Source organism: Pezoporus occidentalis, unplaced genomic scaffold (assembly GCF_034315485.1).
Source record: "Pezoporus occidentalis ecotype Australia unplaced genomic scaffold, CSIRO_AGI_Poc_V1 ctg99, whole genome shotgun sequence".
Taxonomy (NCBI): Eukaryota; Metazoa; Chordata; class Aves; order Psittaciformes; family Psittacidae; genus Pezoporus; species Pezoporus occidentalis.
Window position 1 is genome coordinate 2,727,745 of NW_026916358.1, and position 22,760 is coordinate 2,750,504.

The following is a 22,760-nucleotide window of genomic DNA, read 5'->3' on the forward strand; positions in this document are numbered from 1 at the left end:
GAAGACAGACAAATAAGCAAACAGCCAAACCACGAAATGGCAAGTCATAGATCAAGCTAATAGTTCAGTGCTGCTGTCCGTGGAGAACAATATTCCTGCCTGACTTCCCAGCATGTGGAGCATTTGGTCTTACTTTATTAGCCAAGTAGGAGTCACTTCTGCCTTCCCAGTTCACCCAAAAGTCCCAGGAATATAGGATTGGTTCCATCTATTATGGTAATAGCATTAACAACTACTCTTTCCAGCCAAGGAACCCTATTTATCAGATGGTCACCTGTAGCAGCAAATCCCATAGGCTGACCACACGCAACACAACTCATTTCTATTTCCTCAAAATGTACTATCCTATACCATTTAACTTCATGGACTGCTCCTTGCTTATAAGTAATGTGACAGGAAAAAAAAGGTCATGATTTGTGGTTTAATTAATCACGCCTAATTAATCACACCTGCAGGAGCCTCTAGTATGTACAATATTGGGAAAGAGCTTTCCTTGCTGTGCCTTTTATATGAGAACATTGACCCAGAGAAAAAGGAGAGTGCCCCTCTTCCTCAGGGGTGTAACTCCCAGCCATTGCTTTGCTGGAGAATCACTGCAGGGTTGCATGGAGGAGACATCTTTGGGAAGCAGCCATTCCACAGGACTGAACATTTCTAGTGAATTCCTGTCCTTTTAATAGAAATGCCTGGAAAACATGCAGAAGGTATTAACCTATAGCTGTACAAAATCAGGCATTTGCATAGTCTAACTAACATTAATCTGGCTAAAATAGATAAGTGATGACATGCCTTGGCTTGTGAGATGGGTTCCTCCTAGGTAACTGCTCTCTAACTGCATAGCAGAAAAAGAATAATTATGATACCTCTTTTGTTTTCACTAGACCAATAAACCTTAAATTGCTTCTTGAAGTGTGGCATGTCTCCAACAGAGAGGGAACACTCTGATTCAGAACATTGTGTCTAAGGGGTGTCCCTGCAAGGCAGAAGTGACAAGGCTAATAGTCCTGGGTCTGGAGAGTTGTAGTTTGTCCTCATATGTGAAACGTTGCCTAAACCCCTACAAGGCAGTTATGTAAAAGATTGGCTTACAGCATCACTGCTATGATTGTGATAATACTGCAAAATGTAAGAGTGGATTTATCGATTTATTTGAATCAAATATTGTTAGTGTCAGCCTGAGGAGAGGACTCCAGCCAGCTTGAGGCCACATTGCTAAAAGGGGCTATGATTACAGGTACCTGCTGGAGCATAGTCCTCATGCTTGAGCCTTTCTCTGCGCAGCCAGTTTGATTCCCACTCTGAGATTTCCACCTTTCCACACATAGTGTTTAAATGACAACAAACACAGGTGTCTGCAGTCACTTCTGCAGGCTGGTGCTTAAAATCAATGCAGAGTGCCATGCCTAGACCTTCAGGGAGCTAGCCATTAGACTTCCTTTTAACAACCCTTTTTGGGGACAAAGAAAGAAAGACTGGCACCGGGGTTAGCAAGCGCACAAGGTGCATAAGTGCAAACCCTTCTTCCTTCTGGTTTACCTGTCTCTAGAAAATGGGAGCGCTTGGAAGGAGGAAAGAACTCTAGATTCTACTGACTTTAGATGTCATTGCTTCATCTTGATGAAGAAGGGAAATGTCTTGGAGTACAGTATTCTGGTGGGATGGGAGATGTCTTTTCTCCTCAGCTGGATCTGTGACTGAGCTGTGAGCTGAATTTCACGCTCAAAGCAGTGATCCAGTAAGATAGTGACTTGGTGTTTGGTGGTTATCTTGATTTGGTAGTGCAGTAGAAAGTGGTTCGTATTTAACTTCACATAAATGACACAGGCGCAGCTATGTGAAAAATCCTACAGGAGCAGCAGCAACTGCATACAGCTTTTCGGCTAAGGATTACCTGCCTTTAAAGAAGGCTGTCCTCACTAGATTGAGAACTGATTGCAATACGTTCTTGTCTCTTCTTTACCTCAATCAATAACTTTTAGGGTTCAAAATAATCAGAGTGCAATAATTCCTCCACAGGAACAGTCATACAGTGGTCAACTACATACCCCAGTCTGCATAAGTATGAAAGGAAAAAGGTGAATTTTGAACAAAACTTGCTGTACTGAGGTAAATTACGTGTCTCTACAGCTGAGAGATATGTGCTTTTGAAGCTCTTCAAAGCTTAATACTTAATGGGAATAAACTTTGGCAGCACAACGGACTTAAAAGCCAAACAGACCAGCCCAAAACTCAGCGATATGTGTCCTGCTTGTGCCTTTAAATACTATTAAAATTGAATTCGACTAAACTTGCTCAAATCAGGCCTGTTATCAACAACACATTGTCTCAGGAGACTAACATTTGTCCAGTTAGGGCTTCCTTCATTAATCGCCCATCATCAAGCAAGCCAAATCCAAATCTGTGGAGAAAAAGCAATTAGATATTTTAAGCAGTGATAAGAACACCACAAATAATCAATTTCTATGGCATTAGCAGCTACCTGGCCTAGCAAAAGTCTATAAAAGCTAGAATTTATTGCAGAACACCAGACAGCTTACAGAGCATTGATTCTTAGGAGTATGCATAGATTGCTGGATTTAAAGAGAAATCCCTAATGGTTCTTACCTTTATTTTTTTTTCCTTTTAAAGGGAAAACAATGATAAGGTGTTCATAAGACCAAACTGCAGCGAAACAAATGTCTAACAACTGCTAAACAAAATTTGTTTACCTTTCAGGATAACAAAATACCACCATACCATTTGGTAGCAATTATATTGAATCTGATGCATAAACTTCATAAGAGATGAAAAACTAAATACAATCATAGTATTCTATAGTTAGAAAAATATTAACGGTGTTTATTTTTAAAACTTTTATTGCACCTGAGAATCCAACAGACTAAAAATGACTTTTTCATTTGTTCTGTGAATCTTTATGCTTTAAAGCCTTCCATTCCTCCATAATGATCTCATACTGGAGTATGGTAATCTGCATTAACATTTGTGATTTTTAACTACTTATAAAAGCAAAAGTCAATGGAAAACTGAGCAAGCAAAACCTAATTGTCTTCAGCAGACAACACCTTTTTGAAAAATATTTTGTCTTAATGTTCCCAGGAGATAATTTCTGTATATAGATGTTATAACTGATCTTTAAATGTGAACCAAAACATATCTGAGCCCAGATTTCTAGGCCAACAGGCTCAGAAGTCAAAAGGGACTTCAGAGACTGCCTCGTCTGACCTCCTGTGTGCATACACTGGAATCTTTCCCCAGAAGCTGGATTAAATCATGTGTTTCAGAAAGTTGACTAATCTTTTTTTTAAAGACTCCAAGCTATGGTGAGTCCATCTCCTTCCTGGGTAAGCTCTTCCAGTGTTTAATTACCCTTACTGCTAAAAAATGGTGTCTAATTTCAAGGTTGAATCTGCCTAACTTTGCATTCAAATACTGAAAATACGGAGTGTTTGAGAAAGAGCAAATGTAAGTGACATGATACATTTTATACTAACCCTAAATCAAAAGATTATGGAAATACAGAAAACATGACAACTAAAGCTCTAGTCTGGCAAACATATATGCAAGGCGGTAGCTTTCTGCATAGGAAATGTTTTCTTTCAGTTCAGCAAGCCTACACACATATGTAAAGTTACATCAGGGATTCAAATACAATTTAAAAAGAGACATTTGGAGTGAATTTTGCTGTGAAGAATATTAGGCATTAATTAGTAAAGACAACCTCCCTCTGCCTCTGTCCCCACTCTGAGGAGCCTTTGAGGTGGTTACTGTGGATTGTACTAGAAGAAGAAAAAGTGTGAAATGTGATTGCTGCCATAGGGGGGGTGACTGCTGAAATCCAAACACAACCCAAGGGGGGTAGGAGAAAAAAAAACCAAAACCAGGAACAAATAAAAAAAAAATAGAGAGTTGTCAAGATAATTAAAACTTTGCAACAATTCAGTAGTGGTGCTGATAAAAACAGCACTGCTGGCTGAATGCAAATAAGATGGTAAAGGCCCTGTTTGGATTATGGTAATTACTCAGTCTGAAGTTAGCTCCAGCCACACACACATATGAGCACACACATACACACACAGCAGTGGAGTGGAACCTGACAACCATACTTGGCATGTGATCATAAAATTCCCTGGCACGCTCTCAGGATGCCATGTGGAGCTATTTGTACAGTTAGGTACGGGACTCTGCAGCGCAGGAAATACCAGCGGAAGCACGGCTGACCCGCCTGGCCTTCAGCAAGAGCCTGCCCTCCTACTTATCGCGGGCCTGGATTCAAAAGTGATCTCTGGAGAAGGCAAATCAATTGAACACATGTTTGGTCTAAAAATGTCATTTTGGAATATGCTAAGATATTTCCTTACATTAGACCATTTTGTTTGCCCCAAAGATTTGTCAAGTGCAATTGAATGCACACACATCACAACGCGCGCTGGTGCCAGAACAAAATAATTTCAATGTGTCCTTTAGTACTCTGATAAAATGCAGGCAGTCAGTGTTAAAACAAGATGCCCTGTGAAAGTCTTGTGCACACTGGCATTCTGCATTCCTTCCAGGAACTTGTTTCTTTAAAATTTGGGATCCGTCCAAATGAGCAGATTTTGTGTAAGAATGAATATGGGGACCAGCTCAACCTCTCCTCTTGCCTTCTAGACGGAGGAGTTGAGGCAGGCTAATTTATGTGATGAAAAATCATTAAAGAAATTACAATTTCCAACTCTGATTCCTAAATAATAAAGCCTTTATGAGAACAATATCATTACAAATAACACTATTAATCCGTTGATTCAGCTTTAGAGCCAATCCTGATATATGACAAAGATGTGTTTCTTTAACAATTTTCACAAGTTAATATTAAATAATATTGGCACGCACATCATTTTTATTGCTAAGTTCTTTGATTTGTTCACCCTGCACAGTCTCTACAGCTGTGTGTTTTATGACCTACCCATCACAAAAGAAACTCCCATTAGTGCTGGCACACAGCAGAGGAGATGTGAACTTTGCGATCAGCCTTCCCATCCTCATTCTTGTTTTGGTTAGCTCTGAAAAGGCTGTTTCGAGCAGATCAGAATAGTCACAGCCTGATCACTGCAGCTGAAATCACACTCGTACTGTGAAGGGCAAGCTTCCCTGCCTGGCATGTTCAAAGTCCGTGGAGACTATATCAAATCCAGATTTACACATGAGTGTGGATGCTATGGTACAGTCCTCTGACCAGCAGGTTCCGAAGGGAGGGCACCCACACCTACTCTTTCTCACCCCTTCTCATCACCTTCACCCTCACACCCTTTTGCTCTCTCTCTCCATTGCCTTGGTTGCTGTAGCACACGCACACACACACACACACACACACAAGCGTGTCAGCCTTGAAAGTCTGCAAGGTGCTTGGGTTGCTGTACTTCAGCTGAAACACAGATTAGGTGTGTTTTGACTTGCTGTGCAATCCTTTGGTGGTGCATTTTTAATTTTTCCAAAGAACACTGCCTTAAAAGAGTACTCTAACAGCTGATAGGCCAGAAATGAAAATTGAGTGATGTGACTTCTGAAATCATCTTAGTGAAGTTTACACAATGTTTTCTCTTAGATTTTCATGATTAAAACATGTAACTAAAGGGGAAAAAAAGGGAAAATTAAGAACTGCTAGGATCTTGGCTCTTACAGATCACCTGACAGCGTTAATCCAAGACTTGTGATAGTACAGCAGAAGAGAAACAATTGGTTCCAAATACGTAATTTCAGTTTGGAGATTCAGTTTGATGGGGTTATAATGAAAAAGGTGGTTAATACAAATTACAAATATGACCATAACATCATCCTTTCCACTTTCCTGATTTTTACACATATTTAGTTACCTGTGGTTACATTTGACAAGATGCAAAATTTGGGCTATGATCCTTAAGTAATCAAGAATGTTAAGCAGTTCAGAGATGGCACAGCACTAATTTGCCATAAGAGATGAACATTTAAGGAAGATATAGTAACGTATTACAAAAGGAAAAATGAAAAAAAAAATCTGTAAAGGGTTGCTAGATGTTAATGATGAAAATACACATTTATTAGCTCATATTAGAAGAAAAGCACTTTCTAACTATATAGCGTTGCTGTTGTGATAAATGCAGTATTTGTACCAAAACACTCAGTTCTTCTCACTACTGAGAGATATAGGATTATGTGTCTTAAAATTGAGGAATAATGATAAGACTTAAAAGGCAAATTGAGGACCCACAAGATCTTGAATTTTCGTATTATATATAAATTTCCAGAATGAATAATAAGTTTCTGGACACTTTAATTTTTTTGTACTGCCTGGATTTTTTTTTTTTATTAGCGTGGACAAGTAAATTTTATTTGATAGCTTGTTGTATTTAAAGACAGTGTAAAACTCTCATTGCAAACAGTTGTTTACAGTGTGCTTTTCAGCACAAAGCTGTTTTAAAGCTCAATTGTGCATTTTGCAGATAAAGTGGGAAAACTAACTGAAGGCTGTATTGTAAGCAGTGGTTGCCGTGGAAACCCCAGTTTCAAGAGCTGGTTCTCCATTACCACTTAATTTAGGCTTCCTAATTGCATTCCACTAAATCGGTAGCGACAATATCTGCAGAGCAAAACTGCATGCCCAGTCTAGCGCAAACCTCTTTGAAACAGGCTTTTTGAAAGCCAGGAGCTATAAAAACTCAGCATGACGTGGAGCATATGAGAAACCTGTAGTTCAAATGTACTGCTGCTTGCTTTCTCATCCTTAGTAACTTCAGTGTGCTCCACACCAATCTATTAGTTCAGTCTACCTTAAAGATCATAAAGCTCTGCCATGTGGAAACTCATCTGTCCACCAACACATTGGTGCAAAATAGATTTAATTGTACTTCCAACCCAGTATCATGTCCATCTTATTTTACTACACACCAGCAGGTAGCCGGTGCAGAGCCTTACTTTCCTTGAACTGCCCTTGCTCCATAATACGAGGAGAACAATACTTTCTCAGTTTAAATCATTTGCCACTGTTCAGCTGTGCAGCAAGCCAGACCGCCCATATGTGACCTAAAGAGAGCCTTGTCAGAACCACTAGACATAAAAGCATTCCAATTATCGACCATACTGCTTTAATAGAGGAGGCAACTAATATGATAGTGTAAGTGATTCTGCCACTGAGAAGCTCTTCGTCACTGTCAGATTAACACTTGAGTTAAACTCTTGTAAATCAGTCACATTATGCCGTCGGTTGAGAAATAAACACAGACCTATTACTCTTAGAATTCCAGAGGGCTCTCCCTGCCATCTGAGTTGTGCAGGATGCCCTATTAATCTGAATTTTGTCATGTTTATTATTTTGCAATTACTAATGTGGGTAATGTTGGAAAGATTTAAGTTGTCTATGATTAGATTCTGAAATGGATGTACATGCCTAGCAAAACCTTCTGCAAGGGAAAAGGAGAGAGAGGGAGATACAAGGATGTAGGAAGCAGGTTACATGTAACTTCTGACTGAAAAAAAGCCAGCAGACCACCAGTTTAATTAAATCCCATAACTCTTAATAAAAAAAAATGTGAAGCGCATTTGAAAGCAAAATACTTCAATGTCTTCAAGAACAAGACCTCCCACAAGCTCACAACGAATTGTACCTCCTAGCCTCTAATGTGATTGCATTTGAGCCTTCTAATATGTATCAAATGAATGCTGAAGTTGAAAATAATAAGCAAAAGCTGATTCTTCAACTCCTCCTTCCCTCCACAGTATTATTAAATGTTGGTAAAACACCTTCAAGTTACACATTATAGGCTTATCATCATCTTTTGTTTTGTTTCTGCAGATTTTCTCAAATTTCTGAATTGTCTTTTGCTCTACTTGATCTGGCTTGAAACCAAAATACCAAAATGAACACACCTTTGGTTTTGATGTTGGGGTTTTGGATGTGACAGAGTGGATGTATGAAGGTTGTTAACACAAGCTGGGGATTTATTTTCAGTTACTCAGTTCTGCCTTTTCAACAGAGCCTTTTTAGGTGGGTAGTGAAGCTGGGAGAGAAGGAGATCAGGGCCAGGGATGAGAGACTGTCTTGTTAAGTTTGTTTGGTTTGAGGTTGCTTCAGCCAGATGCACACTCCTCAAGATTTCCAGTTGGCTACTCAGATTTTAGGAGCCCTATCTGGAACCAAGGCAGATTCTCCAGTCAAAAATGTGTGCAGATCTTTCTAAACATACTGATCTGAGGTGATATGCCAGTGTGTTCCAGGGCAGAAGCAGCAGCTATGAAGAGATGTTAGGCTAAACATCCTTCTCACACTACCATCTTTCTCCAGCAAAGTGGGTAAACAAGCCTTCATGTCACTTTCTTTTCTGTTAGTGTTTCTGCAAAGATCTTCTGGAGAGACAGAGAGAAAATGCTGGAGGTAAGAGGGAAGGAAAAGGAAGGAATGCTCCCCACTGTGCTAAAACTCTGCAGAAAAACTACTGGAAAGTTAATGCGGTTGGAAACTACATTAACCTTTGAATTTCACTTTGCTCTTCAGAAGGCCCTTGAAAAGGGGCAGTGGCAGACACCAAGGGAAGGTCAGTGAAGCTATATTATAAGCTGAGGAAAGCCAGAAGGGACACTTTTCTGCTCTGTCTTCTAGTGCAGTCTGTCTTCTAGCCCCTGTGTGGAAAATCTGGCCTTGAAAAGGTTGTGTGGGAACTTGAGGGAGGAAACTCTTCACCCCTTTTCTCCTATGAAATGAGTTGGGGCAAAACTTCACCAGAGGCTGCTCCAGGCAACATTCCAGCAGATTAAGCTCTCCTTGGGTAGATCCATAGGATTAGACCATAGATACACATTACTTTCTCTCAGCAGTCTCTGAAGTAGAATTTAACAGATTAAATAAATAATAATTTTAGTTTTTTTTTTTTAAATAGCCTATCAGAGACATGTTACATTGGAGAAAAAATTCTGCTTTTCAGTTTAGGTAATTGATGTCCTGGAGAACAACTAAGAAAAATGAAAAAGCTCTCAAGAGACAATGGCCTCTATTCTGTCCTCAGATGCATGGCTTAGTTACAAGTGGGCTTTGAGCCAACTTTTGTGCTCAGTTACACACGTGCAGAGCAATATATTTTATAGGCAGCATCAGGCCTTTTTGTGTATGGGAATTCTTATGACTTTTTTATTATTTGCATGGTATTACAAGAATTAGGGCTTCATTGTTCTGAGCTTTAGAAAAACAAGGCTCTGTATTTTGTCCACTGGAGAGATTGCGGTCCAGAAAAGCCAGCAGCATGTGAAAGGTGTAGCCAGTCTAACCATCAGTTGTCTATCTTTCCTGGTCATAAAGAAGAATAAGTAAATTTTAGCCACCTAGAAAATAATTGGCTTTATTAACATGGAATGGATTCAGATGACTGACAAATCCTCTGTGTGCCTTTACCCCCCCTCCCTGCCCCAAGCAGAACATTGCTTCCCACTGCAGATTTGCTGAACTGTAGTCTTCATCCTGAAGGCTGATTTACTGTGAGCAGGTACTTGGTCTTTTTTCAGACACTTGCTTTTAACAGGGTCGACACACTGCTGGAGCCAACTTCTGTGCTCAGCTACATGCGTGTGGTTTCTTTTGATTTAGAGTATATATTTTTCTGGCAAAGCCTGCTCTTTTGGGGTATGGCTCTATACAGGCCTGGGAGCCCATCTGGCTCACCATGGCTTGGGGCTTGTAAACACCTTGGCAGAGGCCACAGAGGGGAGGAATTTGTAGGAGCAGAGGCCAGTGGCCTTACTGTTCAGGGACCATATTCAGCGTCCAACATGGCACTGGGAGAAGCAGGAGGTTATTGCTAGGTGGGAATTGTACAAATCTGATCTTCTGAATATATCTCTGTATTCAGTGCTTTGCTACTTAGGGATCAGCATAGTGCAAACAATAAATCAGATGGACTTCAGGACTTATCCCCTTCCACAGGAGGTGGAAAAGTACAGGTGACACAGGGGAATTTAAGCCCCCAGAAAAGAGCCAAACCAGTGTGTTCAGTCTCCTCTGTGTGCTGGATGCTTGTTTGCATGCCAGCAAGTAATGCTGGGTTTCTGCAGGTTTGGGATGGAAGGGTTTCAGGGCAGAGAGCAGAGCCAGGGAGCAACTGCTCTCCAACCCTTGCCACCCCTGGCGCCTTTCCCAGTGGAAGTCAGAGTGGGAATTAACACACACGGAACTGGTGCTGTTCCAGCTCCCCAAGAGGAAAACAACATTTTTTCAAGCTATGTGATTCTTGTTTGTAGCTACGTGACACGTTATTTAATGACAGTAGAGCATTGTTCTGATTTTGGAGATGCATGCATCTTTGGAGGACCACTCTCATTTTCCTAAATGCTTTTTAGAAGCAACATTTACAAACACCTTCGTTTTCTTGCTGTTGCTGACTAGCTCATTGACATTTTAAGCTAAACAGCATATGGCTTATAGCTTTGTACAAGCAATTGTATACAATTCATAGATTTCTGGAATTAAAAAGCCTTGAAAACATTATGACAATTTTCAGAACTACAAGTTTCTTCTTAAAACTATGAGATCTGTGAGGTCTAGTCTTCATTTTTACAGATTTTTTCCAGGGGATCCAAAAAGAATTGCTCAGGGCATTGCATTTTCCTGGCTGCAGAGTAACAGTAACAACACAGGTGGATTTTTAGATGTTTAATTCCCACGTGTTCAATGTGCTTTGCGGTCTTTAGATGGAAGGGTATTACTAGAGTGTAAGGTATTAATTACTGTTATCAGCATCTAAGACATCTCTTGGTGAAGATTTAAATCATCTTTCCCCTGGAAACATAGAAAATAGGATTTAAAAGGACCTCCTGAATCAAGTTCAAATCCTAGCTTTTGCTGTCAACCACATGTCATGTAATTGGGTTCATGAAGTGCTCAAATTTCATACTGGAACCAGTGAAGTTTCTTCCTCCCCCTGTTGCTGTTGGAGGGCTGCTCCAGGATTTCATTCCAGCACTTCCTCCTAATTTCCTGTTTGAGTTTATTCATGGTCATCTTTGAATGAAGAACCTTTGTTCTTATGTCAATATCATCCTTTAAATAGCTCTTCTCACTCTTGTATATTTATAAACAAGTTACCTTCCCTAACAGCCTTTGTTTTGTTTGTGTAAACAAGTGAAGCACTTTTAGTCTCCCTTAGACAGCCTCACCTCCTCCTCCCAGTACACCTTCTCGGTCCTTGTCCCAGTTTGAATTAATTTTCTTGCACATCAATGACCCAAGTTGTACAGTGTGTACCTGTACTGTGTCTAGAGCAGCAGCGTTCAATGAAAAACAGAAAAAAATCCACCATTGACAGTTAACTCTCTGTATCACACTTGTTTTACAGGTACAATTTACCTAAGGCTCACAGCCACCTTTTATTATCAAGGAGTGTGATCCAAGTTGTTTACTTAACTTGTATCTCTTTTTTTTGACCAACTGCTAAAGCAATGATACCCACCTAAACTGGGTACCTAAAACCGCTGCTTCATTGTCTTCTGAAGTGTACCATCATGAGGCTATACTCTTGGATTTCACTTGGTCCCTTCCCATTCCTTTTCTTCCCTTTCCTCTACTTGCACTATTACAACTCAATACTGGTAGTTTTCCCTAGCTTTGGGCAATCAGCAAATTTCAATAGTGCATACTTCCTTTTCCATTACATGGTTATTAATGAAAATGACCCTATTAAAAGATCAGTCCTAAGAGCAGTCTGTGTAGGATTCCAGTACTAATCTCTGTCCATCCCAAAAGATCCTTTTACAGCACAACCCATAGTCATCTCTTCTTCAATCAGTTCCTTATAGTCCTTCTAACTGATCTCTGCCTTCTCCAGTTTAAATAACACCCGTCCTCCTGTAACTCCCTATAATATGATTTATGGATGTCCACAGGAGTGAGATCTATTGTATTTCCTTACTTAAAAAACCTTCATTATTCATGAAAGAAAGTTATGAGAGCAGCATGGCATGATCTATTTTTGGTAAAAACCTGATGTGTTTCAACATATCTCTTTCCCTTCAAAATTAATTTTAAAACTTGGCATAAAATGAGAGAGTATTTTGAATCTTGAGTAAATGCTGTGACAGTCATGTACTTGGGACTATAATGGGTTAATTGCTGCAATGCAGGAGGTTGAAAAGAAGCCACAAGAAGGTGCATGCCTTAATGAGGAGCTGGTAAGGAGCCCTGAGGCATGAAACAGGGGCTAATATAAAGGAGAAAACAGTAGGATAGAAAGCTGAGTAACCCAAATAAAGATACATTTGCTCTTTGCTTGTTTATGTGGCAATTACTGTCTTGCATGAATACCAGACAAAACTCAGAAACACTAAAATAACTCAATGAGATGGATATGTGTATGGGATATTTCTGTCCCAGATTTAATTTTCTATGTTTTAAGGTTTCACTGGCACTCCTTACTATGTTTTCTCAAGACAATGCTGAGCTACCAGTTAAACTGAAAACACAGACTAAAAATTACACTGTGGAGCACTATTTTGATTGGTGGACGTACTGTGCTTACAGTCAATACTTTTGATTTCTGGGGAGGCATTCTGTTTCCAGGTTAGATTTTTTTTAAAGGAGCAATTTTTGAAAGACATGAAGTTCACTTGGACTAAGGACAATCCAACAAATATTGGAAAGAAGTAATTCCAACACACGGTTCAGAAGAGCTTCAGCACAAACACATATTACGCAATAACACCGAGCAATTTTGTACCACTCTGGACAGGTTTTCAGGTAAGACTACATTCAGCTACAATTTCAGATGGGTTGGTAACATGTAAAATAAAAACTCTGTCTTAGTATTTTGGATTAAATCAGTTCTTCTTTCTTTCTTGAGGGCTGGCTGGCAAGGGGGGAAGGAAGCCTTAAAAGTCACAAGGCTTCAAGATCAAAGCAAAACCAAACCAAAGTTGTTCAAATCTCAAAAAATGTTCAGCATATTATCCTGTCCAGAATGGTTCATCAGCAGTTTGCTATTCCACCTGTTTTATGAATTAATTAGATACCTTTTAATCATATTTGTTCCAATAGCCTTTTTTTTAAAGTAGATAATTTTTTGTCTTTACACCTGGTGCACATAATGGGCTTTATAATGCATACTTTCTCTAACTATAGCAGCACATGGCATCTGGTCTTCACAAATTGCTAATTGTTAGACATTCCTTTCTTGGATTAATTAAGTGTAATAATAAATCAGTAATACTGTAAAATGGAACTGAGAACAAAATCAGACTTACTTGTATACTGATAATCACCTGGGTAAACACTGGAGACAACTTGCAAGTCAAACAGTATGATCCTCAAAAGCATATTTCTATAAAACACAGGTATATGCATAGTCTTTAAATAAAATTCTGGAGAGCCCCATTGAAACCTTAAACTGGAACCAAATAAAAGAGAGTTTACCTAAACCTCAACCCTAGCCTTTTTCTGTCCCATGCTTTCATTCTCTTTCTATTCTGATGGATCTCTTTATTTATTTATTTATTTATTTATTTATTTTATCCACACTTTTACTTTTGACCCTCCAGCCTTCTGCTTCCTTCTTGCTCTTTCTTGTAGAAAATGCCACACAAGATCAGATGATAGGTCTCTCAGGTCTAATATTATATTTCTCTGAAAGTAGCAGCATACCAGGTATCCTCCTTGTCTTTAACAGAGACTGACCTAATGCCTGAAGCATGGGATTAGTATCCCTCTTACAAAATAGATAACTACAGGTATTTTGTACTATCTGTGTGACTATCTTACTGAGTACTTGGCCTCGGTGTCACACAAGGGCAATTATTACCACAAGCTAATTATACACTGTGGCTGGGGAGGTGAAATATTTCCTTTCCACGAGTTTCCAAAGACCAGCTTTTATTTCCAGGCAGCCCTGACGTAATGATAGGAGGGGGAGGATGGAAATTCCTGATTGACCCCTACTTTTATTTTGCAAATATTTATCATGTCAGCTCCTATTTTGTTTCCTTTCTTTATTTCTGAAGTCTCCCGTTCAGTATCTGTTACTAGCATTTTTATTGCTGTTCGGCCTTGGTTTTGCAGGGTCTCTGCACTAAGTTCTACACAAGTGTTTAAGAAACATCTTGTTCTGAGCAGCTTAACAACCAGCACAAAAACAGGTGAGGAAGCAAAAAGTAATACAATCATGAAGGAGCTGTTGTGCTGGAAATGTGGCATCCACATATGTGGATGTATGCCCTAGAATGGTATGTCCTCCCAGAGAAGCAGCATATCCCTCTGCACAGATGCTTGACATGCAGTGTTGTTGCACTCTTCATCCTATGATTTTTACTGAGGAGCCTGTGGGTGGCAGGAAGTGATGGGGAGCTGACAGAGCTGCAAGGTCGGTTGGGAATCTCTCGTAGCCCAGAGGTAGGATGTCACATAAACCCCAAAGACATCAAGCCTAGCCTGAGTTGTCCCTCATTCAGGGAAACAGGTCCTCAGGAAGAGGAGGGAAAGAGCTGCCATGGGCAAACTCCTGGGGAAGGAAGAGGCAGGAGGAGAGTATTGTGTGGTTCACTGACTGCATGAGGAGTGTGGGAAGGGGGAAATCTGGTAGTAAATAGAAACAGATGGGCAAGTTCACAGGAGAAGAGGTGGAAGAAGAAGAAAAAGACAGACTTTGGGAGGGTGGTGGGAATGAAGGCTGGGAAGCTTAGAGAAGGTGAAGCATTTTCCTTCTTGAGATGAAAGACTTACCTCTAATTTGAAAAATCCAGGGAGGATGGGTCTGTCATCAGCCCCTTGAGGATACTTCATGCTAATGAGGTAAAAGCAAAGACATGCTGAATTTTCTACTAAGGTGATAGTAGGTACATTAGTGTTTTTACAAGTGGTTTATGCATATCTGGTCCCAGTATTTTGATGGTACTGTCTCACCATGTTCATCGCAGGCTCAGCCACATTCTGCCACACCTTCAAGAAAGCAAACAGTGCTTGGCTGTTAGCAATAGGGAATGGTCTAAATGCTGTAGCCTCAGTAACCATGATCTATACGTCAGTGAATTTTAGGAAACTTCAAGTAAACATTCTACATTGAATTGTGTCAGCAGTGTCTCTGACACTTATTGAATTGGGAATCAGTTCCAAAAGAATCATTTACCATAAAAAATGCTACAACAGAAATCTTATAAAATTAAATTCTGCTAGGCAGATCTGCCTATAAACTTCTATGAAAATGATTAAATTGGTATTTATCCATATTCTCACTATGTTTTTTGATATCTGTGTATGGACAATTATCTTGCCATAGAAGTCTTTTCTACTGATTTTTCTTAAATTATTTCTTCGCTATCATTGGTCATCTTTACTGCATACCAGGGGCCAAAGAGGGACTCGAACCAAATTAGTAATGAAAATACGAAAATAAAAACATATGTCATTGATTTGGCATGTAGAAAAGTTTCTTCAAATTAACCCAAAAGAAAACTTATTCCTGCTCATGTGCAGTCCCTATAAGACTGATCCAGAGCAGCCCTTCATGTGACTGAATCATCTGTTCTTCAAAACTCCACATCTACCGCAAGTCGATTGCTTCTCTTGTAGGCTCCCCCATCTCTGTATGAGTGAAGAGAGAAAAGAAGATATAGCTGGATATGCTATTAGAGGTAATATTCAAACAAGAAAGCAATGTACAAACATTACTTTAAATCCCATCCCATCAAGAAACTGCTGAGACCTCTAATTCTCATGATGATACCTTTGGGAGCTGTAGGGCATCTTGAAAACATTGCTGCATGTCACAGTAAGTGTCTAACAGCATGTGAATGAAAGCATAGTATTGCAAGAATATCACAAGAAATAATCCATGTAGCTGATAATTTCCATTTCCATTTAACAAACTATATGTTATCCAGATACAATTGTTGCTGTGGAGATTACATAAGCTTAAATTTGGAATGGTACAGTAATTTTAGAGATGCATTTCAAGCATCAGCTAAGGGAACACACTGGAATACTGGGACATAAATATATCTATCTGCATGGAAACCAGGAGAAACAGGGAATTAGTCTTAACTGGCACTGTATTTAAAAACACAAAACAAAACTTGTAAAACTGTATACAAATACAGGCATTTTTACCCAGGATGCAGGAGACTAATCAAGTTTCTTGTGATGAAAATTTTCTTTTTATTATCATTATTATCTATTATTTGCATTGCGATATGCCTTCAGGCCCTGAACTAGAAGCCAGGTTCCATTATAATGGATATTGAGCAAGTAATGAAAAGACAGCCTCCCTCTCCAAAGCATTCTTGAGCTAAATTTATATCTATATTACAGTCAGAAGCTAGAAGTTACTGCATGTAATGTGGAGACACTGGAGTCAGTTTTAAGTTAAGCAGATTGGTAACCTAGCCCCAAGAGCACATGCCCAGTGAGGGCTAATTACCCTTTCTTAGCAGATTTTGCACAGGTCGAAGGGACAGCAGCAAAAAGTGAAAATGGAGGGGAAGAAAAAAGACCGTAGTGCAGGGAAAGTTAGTAATGACATCAGATTTTGCACGTAAACAAATGGCTCAGGAGCATATACAGGGAAGCAGGAAGGGAAGGTTACAGGTAAATACAGAGTGTGGACTTAGACCCAGTCTAATGGCAAAATCGCTGCTGGACGGTAGCTGTGCGAATTAGCCTGCCTTCTTGACTGTACACAGGATACTTCTGGTGGAGGAATATGCAGCTAGCATCCCTTGATGCCACTAGGGATTAATTGAGTATAATGTTTTTTGGAATGTAACAGCATTTTCTTGGAAAGCAGCAAGGGAAAACTGATAGTTTTGCTGTGCAACTGAGTTTCATAGTGGAATGTTGCCATACAGTGAATCCTTGTTGCCTCATTGCTCTTAAACCTCTATTAAAAAAAAATAATCTTTTCAATTGTATTTCTTCAGTGTTTAATTTGGGGATTTTACTGCACAATCCCACACCAAATCTATGTTTGGCCTCTCCTAGCTGAGGCAGCGTAGTACTCAGAACTCAGGAATGTGAAAGTTAAGTTGAATGGGCTATTTTCCCGACTTTCTGGAAACACCTTGAGACTCAGTCTAATTATATTGACCATTACTGTTTCTTTGTTTTGACGTTTTTCAGATCCTCAAATAAAGCACTTAACCTGTGACATTGATGTGTCCTTACATCCACAGCCATAACATGATGTTCTGTAGTTTTCTTCATGGTCCAAACATCAGAGGATGCTTGAATAAGACTTAGGACATTTTTAAGGTAAAGAGCTCCAATCTTACATAGCCTTAGGAAAAGATCAGTGGCTAAAAGGTTAAAAAAAGCTATTTTTCAACTCAGTGTGAATAGTAACTCATTTACAAATGCTTACAAATTGCTTATTTGACAATGGGTAATTTTAAAGTTAGGTACACAGAGACTATTTTTTAAATTTGGTGTGCTGGCCTTTTGTATTTGACTGCTAGGATAAGAAGTTTCAACAAGTTTTAATCGTGCTTGTTTTTATTTTATTTTTTTAAACAGGTGTAAGTATTCAGACAAACTCTTATTTGAAACTATACTGATCGAAAAATTGGAATCACTGCCTCTGGAAACGAGATGAAGCATGGAGAATTCAGCCCAGTTTCAAAAGATGAACATTTTAAAATCATGAGTTACAAAGCAAAGGGATCTACATATCTACAGGAACTGTTCTGTAATGTCAGTACTTTCTTTTCTGCTAGATTTCCTTGTGATTTCTGTTGTGAAACTTGTGAATCTCTGACTAATTTACTTTTCACAGGACTGGGCACTCTCAAGCTGATACACACTTCACAGGGAAAATATATGTGGGTAACAGGAGCAAAACCGATAGTACAACAGTCTCCTGAAAACAGGTCTTCCAGGAAAACTCCGCATGATCATATCAGGTGAAATCTTGGTGCCACTGACACAGATGAAAACCCTGTTGTTGCATTTCATGAGTCTGCAAGTTCATCGGGGAATACTGCAGTGTATGCAGGTGCTTAGGAAACCACAGCCTTGCCGTTCTAGGTGAGGCTCAGCTATCTCTTCTCTATCATCTCCTTTAATAAAGATACCATTGCCGACTTTAAAATCCATTCATTCAGCAACTGTTTTCAGGCTACTTGTGTAATTCACCACAAAGTAGGAAAATTGCCTTGCTTAAGTCCTTCTGATATCACTTGGTGAAGTGAAGGGGACAGGAGAGATGGAAACAAAGAGAAGGCTGTTTTGATAAGAAAGGAAATTCACTAATAATCTTTATATCCGTGTCTTTTTTTTGTATCCAAGTAAAATCTGAAAATTTTCTCCATATCCTCTAGAACCAATTTACCTGCTCAAAGTTCTTTTACAATTAATATAGATTTGTGAATTAATACATGGTGAAATAATAAATTTTTGATATAAGAGACATTTACCTGTATATAGCACAGGAGCTGGTAATGATGAGGAACTTTTCAAGTCTGCTGTATTGTGTCTAAGCGGCTTACAAGTAATCAAACCATTGGCAGCACAACATCCTTTTATATGAAGTGTTCTTACTGAACAAAATTACACATTTATTTTTTTAGTGTTACTCAGATGCATTCAATCTCTCCTATCTCTCTTGCTTAGTATTAGCATTATTGTAGTTCCTAGTATTTCCAGTCATGGACACCACTGTGACAGATGGGGTAGAAAATACAGAACAAAACACAGAAACTCATTCTGAAAATGCTTGAAAGAAACAGAGAAATACACTCTCCATGAGCTTGAAAGCTAGGTGTAAAATAGGGGACAACGGTCAGAGGCAGATAATTGAGGGCATGTCAGAAATAGGCAATACTGGCGGTATGGTAGGTAGTATGCATAAGGGGTTAAAGAGTAACTATAAATTGCTGTATATGTATCAAATGACTGCTCAAGGTAATCAAATAGGGTTTCAATAATAACTGATATTCAAACAGAAAATAAACAGCAAACATGTAAGCATTACAAGCCTCTAAATCTGTAAAGGGTCCAGGTGATCCCATGATGGACAGCTCAGCTTTGCACAGATAGCCTCCCTGATGGACACTGCCACTCTTGCTGAACACAATGGAAATTACCTGGGAACTATCCAGCCATCCTCAGTGCTGGCCTATGTGAGCAAAATTATTTTTTTGTTTTTTTTTTTTTTTTTTCCTTTTTTGTTACTAGATCCGCTCAATGGAGGCATAGCCTTTTGTACTCGTACACTTTACTCTTATTTATGTGTAATATCAACTCCACTTCACTATGTACTACACATGCTTCCTTTGACACAAGTCTTTCTATACTTCTGGTTCTTAAAACTTGCCGCTAGGAAGCTCCTGTCTCCCAAGCCTTGATGGTTCAGACAAAGAGTCTATTATGACTCTTCTCTCTTTTGTGTTTGGTGGACTCACTATTCTGTATGAAGTCGTTCCTAAACTAAGGGGCTTTTTCACAGAGGCTGGATGTTGAACAGAGCATCCCATAAATTATGCAGTGCATCTTTTTAGAAACTTGAAGAGGAGAGCTCTGTGAAACATTTATAAGGGAACCTTGTATCCTAGAAAACCTGCATTGTATGAGATTTCAGGCAATTCTGAGATTTGTGAACATCTCTGAGAAATTTGTGCATCATGCAAGGTTCAGGCTAACTTTCAGCAGTGTGTAAGAAGGCTCCCCATTGCCCAGTAAGCTTATAGAAAATGTAAGTCTCCAGAGGACTTCTCTCAAGTGACATACAAATAAGTTTCTTTCTACTTCTTGGCCATCCCAAGTGGGGAGAAGGTTTCAAACACAGCTATCAAGCTGTCTTCTGCAAGAGAAGGATAGAAATGGAAATCCTAAGCTATGTCCATGCTGCCTAACTTTTGGCACCTGACAATTAGTGGAGGGAGACAGTCTCTCTTCAGGGGTGATCTGAAGCAGTAGCCATTAACAACACAAAGAGCTTAACGAGACAAATCTGAATAGGTATGTGGCTAAATTTGGATAGTATTAACAACTTGTACTGTATGTTTCAGACTTCCTCATGGAAATAACATTCTTTTTGGAGGTGATATGAAATGCTAGGTTGGGGGTGGCAGAGAGTGGGAGAGCTGTGAGTTAATTAGCTGGCATGTCTATGAGAGCTGTGCCTGGAGGCTACTGCCAGGACTTGCAACCCAGTCTGCAGAGCACTGTACAAACCCATGAGAAGAAATAACCATCAGCCCAAAGTACTTGACATCCAAACAAACAAGAAAGATGAGAAGAACAGGGAAATGTGGAAAGGTATGCTATTTCTGAGATTTGCTTCAATCATCTAATCTCATACCCAGTAAATCCTGGGGAAAAAACCCAAACAGCCCTTTAGTTCAGCCAGAGCCCTCAGCAGAAAACCTTCAGTGCAACCTTCCAAATTTTTTTCCAACACCTGACAGCAGAAAGCTTTTTTGATGAGAGGATGTTGACTACCTCATCTCTGTTTCTAAGTCCCCAGACTACACAGGTTTGCTTGGCAGAAATGGTAATCCTGACATGAGTACTACCACTGATTACCATTTCACAGGTAGTAAGGAAACCTAAATTACCAGTAATAGTGGGGAAAGAGTTAGTGAATGAAGAGTAAAAGGCAGGCAGAGAAATGCAATGAGGATTTATGCAATTTACAAATTGCCTAATTTTATCATTTTACTTATTCCTTTTTTGCTAAAAATGGAATATTATACAAAACAGGCCAAAATGAGATATCTAAATTGACTTAAACTGTGGTAAAATAGTAGGTGCACAGGAATTAATAGTACAGTAATCAAAATAAAATATCTCAAAAGAAAAAATATGAATTAAAAGGCTTTTAGCTTTTGAGAAAGGGAATCCCGTTGCATAATTAGATCATGAACTAAGGCCTTTCACCGCTGCAAATTCATACTGTGCACTATTTAAGTGCCACCTCTTGATTCTCCTACTGCAGCTTCTAATAGCAAACCCCGTTCTGCTTTTCTTTGTGCAAACCCAATCACATCACATCAAATTATACAACTAATTAACACAAACTCCTTAAAAAATTGCATATTATTTTGGCAAGCCAAATTAACGTCAGTTCTCTGAAACCATGTTTAGTAATTCCCACTGACTGTAGTAACGCCTACTACTGAGAGAAGGGCTAATCAACCACAGGCTCTCCTGCTGATGAGCTGAACCAAGTAACCAGATGTTTCTGCCTTCTAGGTTAATGAAAATGTCATGCATGTTTTTCTCTCCACCTAGATGAAGAACTAATTCCACCATGGCCATGGTCTAGGTGGCTCTCATTTGTCCGGTGCTGTGTCCAACAGGTCCTGCTAGTTAATATCGAGCAGGCAGTTACAGACTTGATAACAGTGCTCTGATTTAAACCAGCTACCCAGCCCACTGAGTCAGACTGCCGCTAGGGCTTCCTCACACAGGCATCTCTATGGAGAGCAAAGGGAAATCTGATGAACGCCATTGTGGAAAAAAAAATATTTCCATCATATTGTACCGTATATAAAAGCTGGGCAAAGCATGTTTTTTTGTGTATTGGTAGGAGGTCCCATCAGCACTGAATTACTTAATGAGATGTCTGTTGCAATTAAAAGAGGCATAACATTTATATTAACATTTTAAAGCTTGCTTATTTCAGGATTGTCAGTTTACATGAGTCTAAATAGGCAATAATGAATATGATGAAGTATTCCATATTAAAACTGAGTACTGTGTAACTGTCTAGTAAAATCTTAACATTAAACTATACTGTATAACTTATGGGGCAGTATAAAATATTTAGATTTATCTTATCTTGAATCTCAAATAATGGACTTACTATTAAATATGAATACAAATGAAAAAATCCATTTGTATGGATTTTGTATCCATTTTTTTTTGTATGGCTACAGAACTGATGGACAGGGGTAGAGCAGTTGATGTCATCTACCTGGACTTGTGCAGAGCATTCGACACTGTCCCACATGACATCCTTGTCTCTAAATTGGAGTGACATCAATTTGATGGATGGACCATGCGGTGGATAAAGAACTGGCTGGATGGCTGCACACAAAGAGTTGTGGTCAATGGCTCAATGTCCGGCTGGAGACCAGTAATGAGTGGTGTACCTCAGGGATCGGTGTTGGGACCGGTCTTGTTCAACATCTTTGTTGCTGACCTGGACAGTGGGATTGAGCGCACCCTCAGCAAGTTTGCCGATGACACCAAGCTGTGTGGTTCAGTTGATACCCTGAAGGGAAGGAATGCCATCCAGAGGGACCTTGACACGCTTGTGAGGTGGGCTGATGCCAACCTCATGAAGTTTAACCATGCCAAGTGCAAGATCCTACACCTGGGTCGGAGCAATCCCAGGCACAGCTACAGGTTGGGCAGAGAAGAGATTCAGGGCAGCCCTGAGGAGAAGGACTTGGGGGTGTTGGCTGATGAGAAAATGAACATGAGCCGGCTTAATTGTGCTCTTGCAGCCCAGAAAGCCAACCGTATCCTGGGCTGCATCAAAAGGAGCGTGACCAGCAGGTCGAAGGAGGTGATCCTGCCCCTCTACTCTGTTCTCATGAGACCTCACCTGGAGTATTGTGTGCAGTTCTGGTGTCCTCAGCATAAAAAGGACACGGAACTGTTGGAACAAGTCCAGAGGAGGGCCACGAGGACGATCAGGGCACTGGAGCACCTCCCGTATGAAGACAGGCTGAGGAAGTTGGAGCTGTTCAGCCTGGAGAAGAGAAGGCTGCATGGAGACCTCACAGCAGCCTTCCAGTATCTGAAGGGGGCCTATAGGGATGCTGGAGAGGTGTTCTTCATT

The 22,760-nt window shown here is 39.7% G+C and overlaps 1 long non-coding RNA gene across 2 annotated transcripts in view; it reads right to left on the reverse strand.

The window, feature by feature from the left end:
• Positions 1–22,760, reverse strand: part of LOC134157691 (uncharacterized) — a 160,462-nt gene that overhangs the window by 2,928 nt on the left and 134,774 nt on the right. Inside the window, exon 6 of one of the 2 annotated variants that reach the window (XR_009962421.1) lies at positions 2,339–2,398. The exons of the other annotated variant lie outside the window; for it this stretch is intronic. This is a non-coding gene — a long non-coding RNA (uncharacterized LOC134157691). The remainder of the gene's footprint in view (positions 1–2,338; positions 2,399–22,760) is intronic. 2 annotated transcript variants of the gene reach the window in all.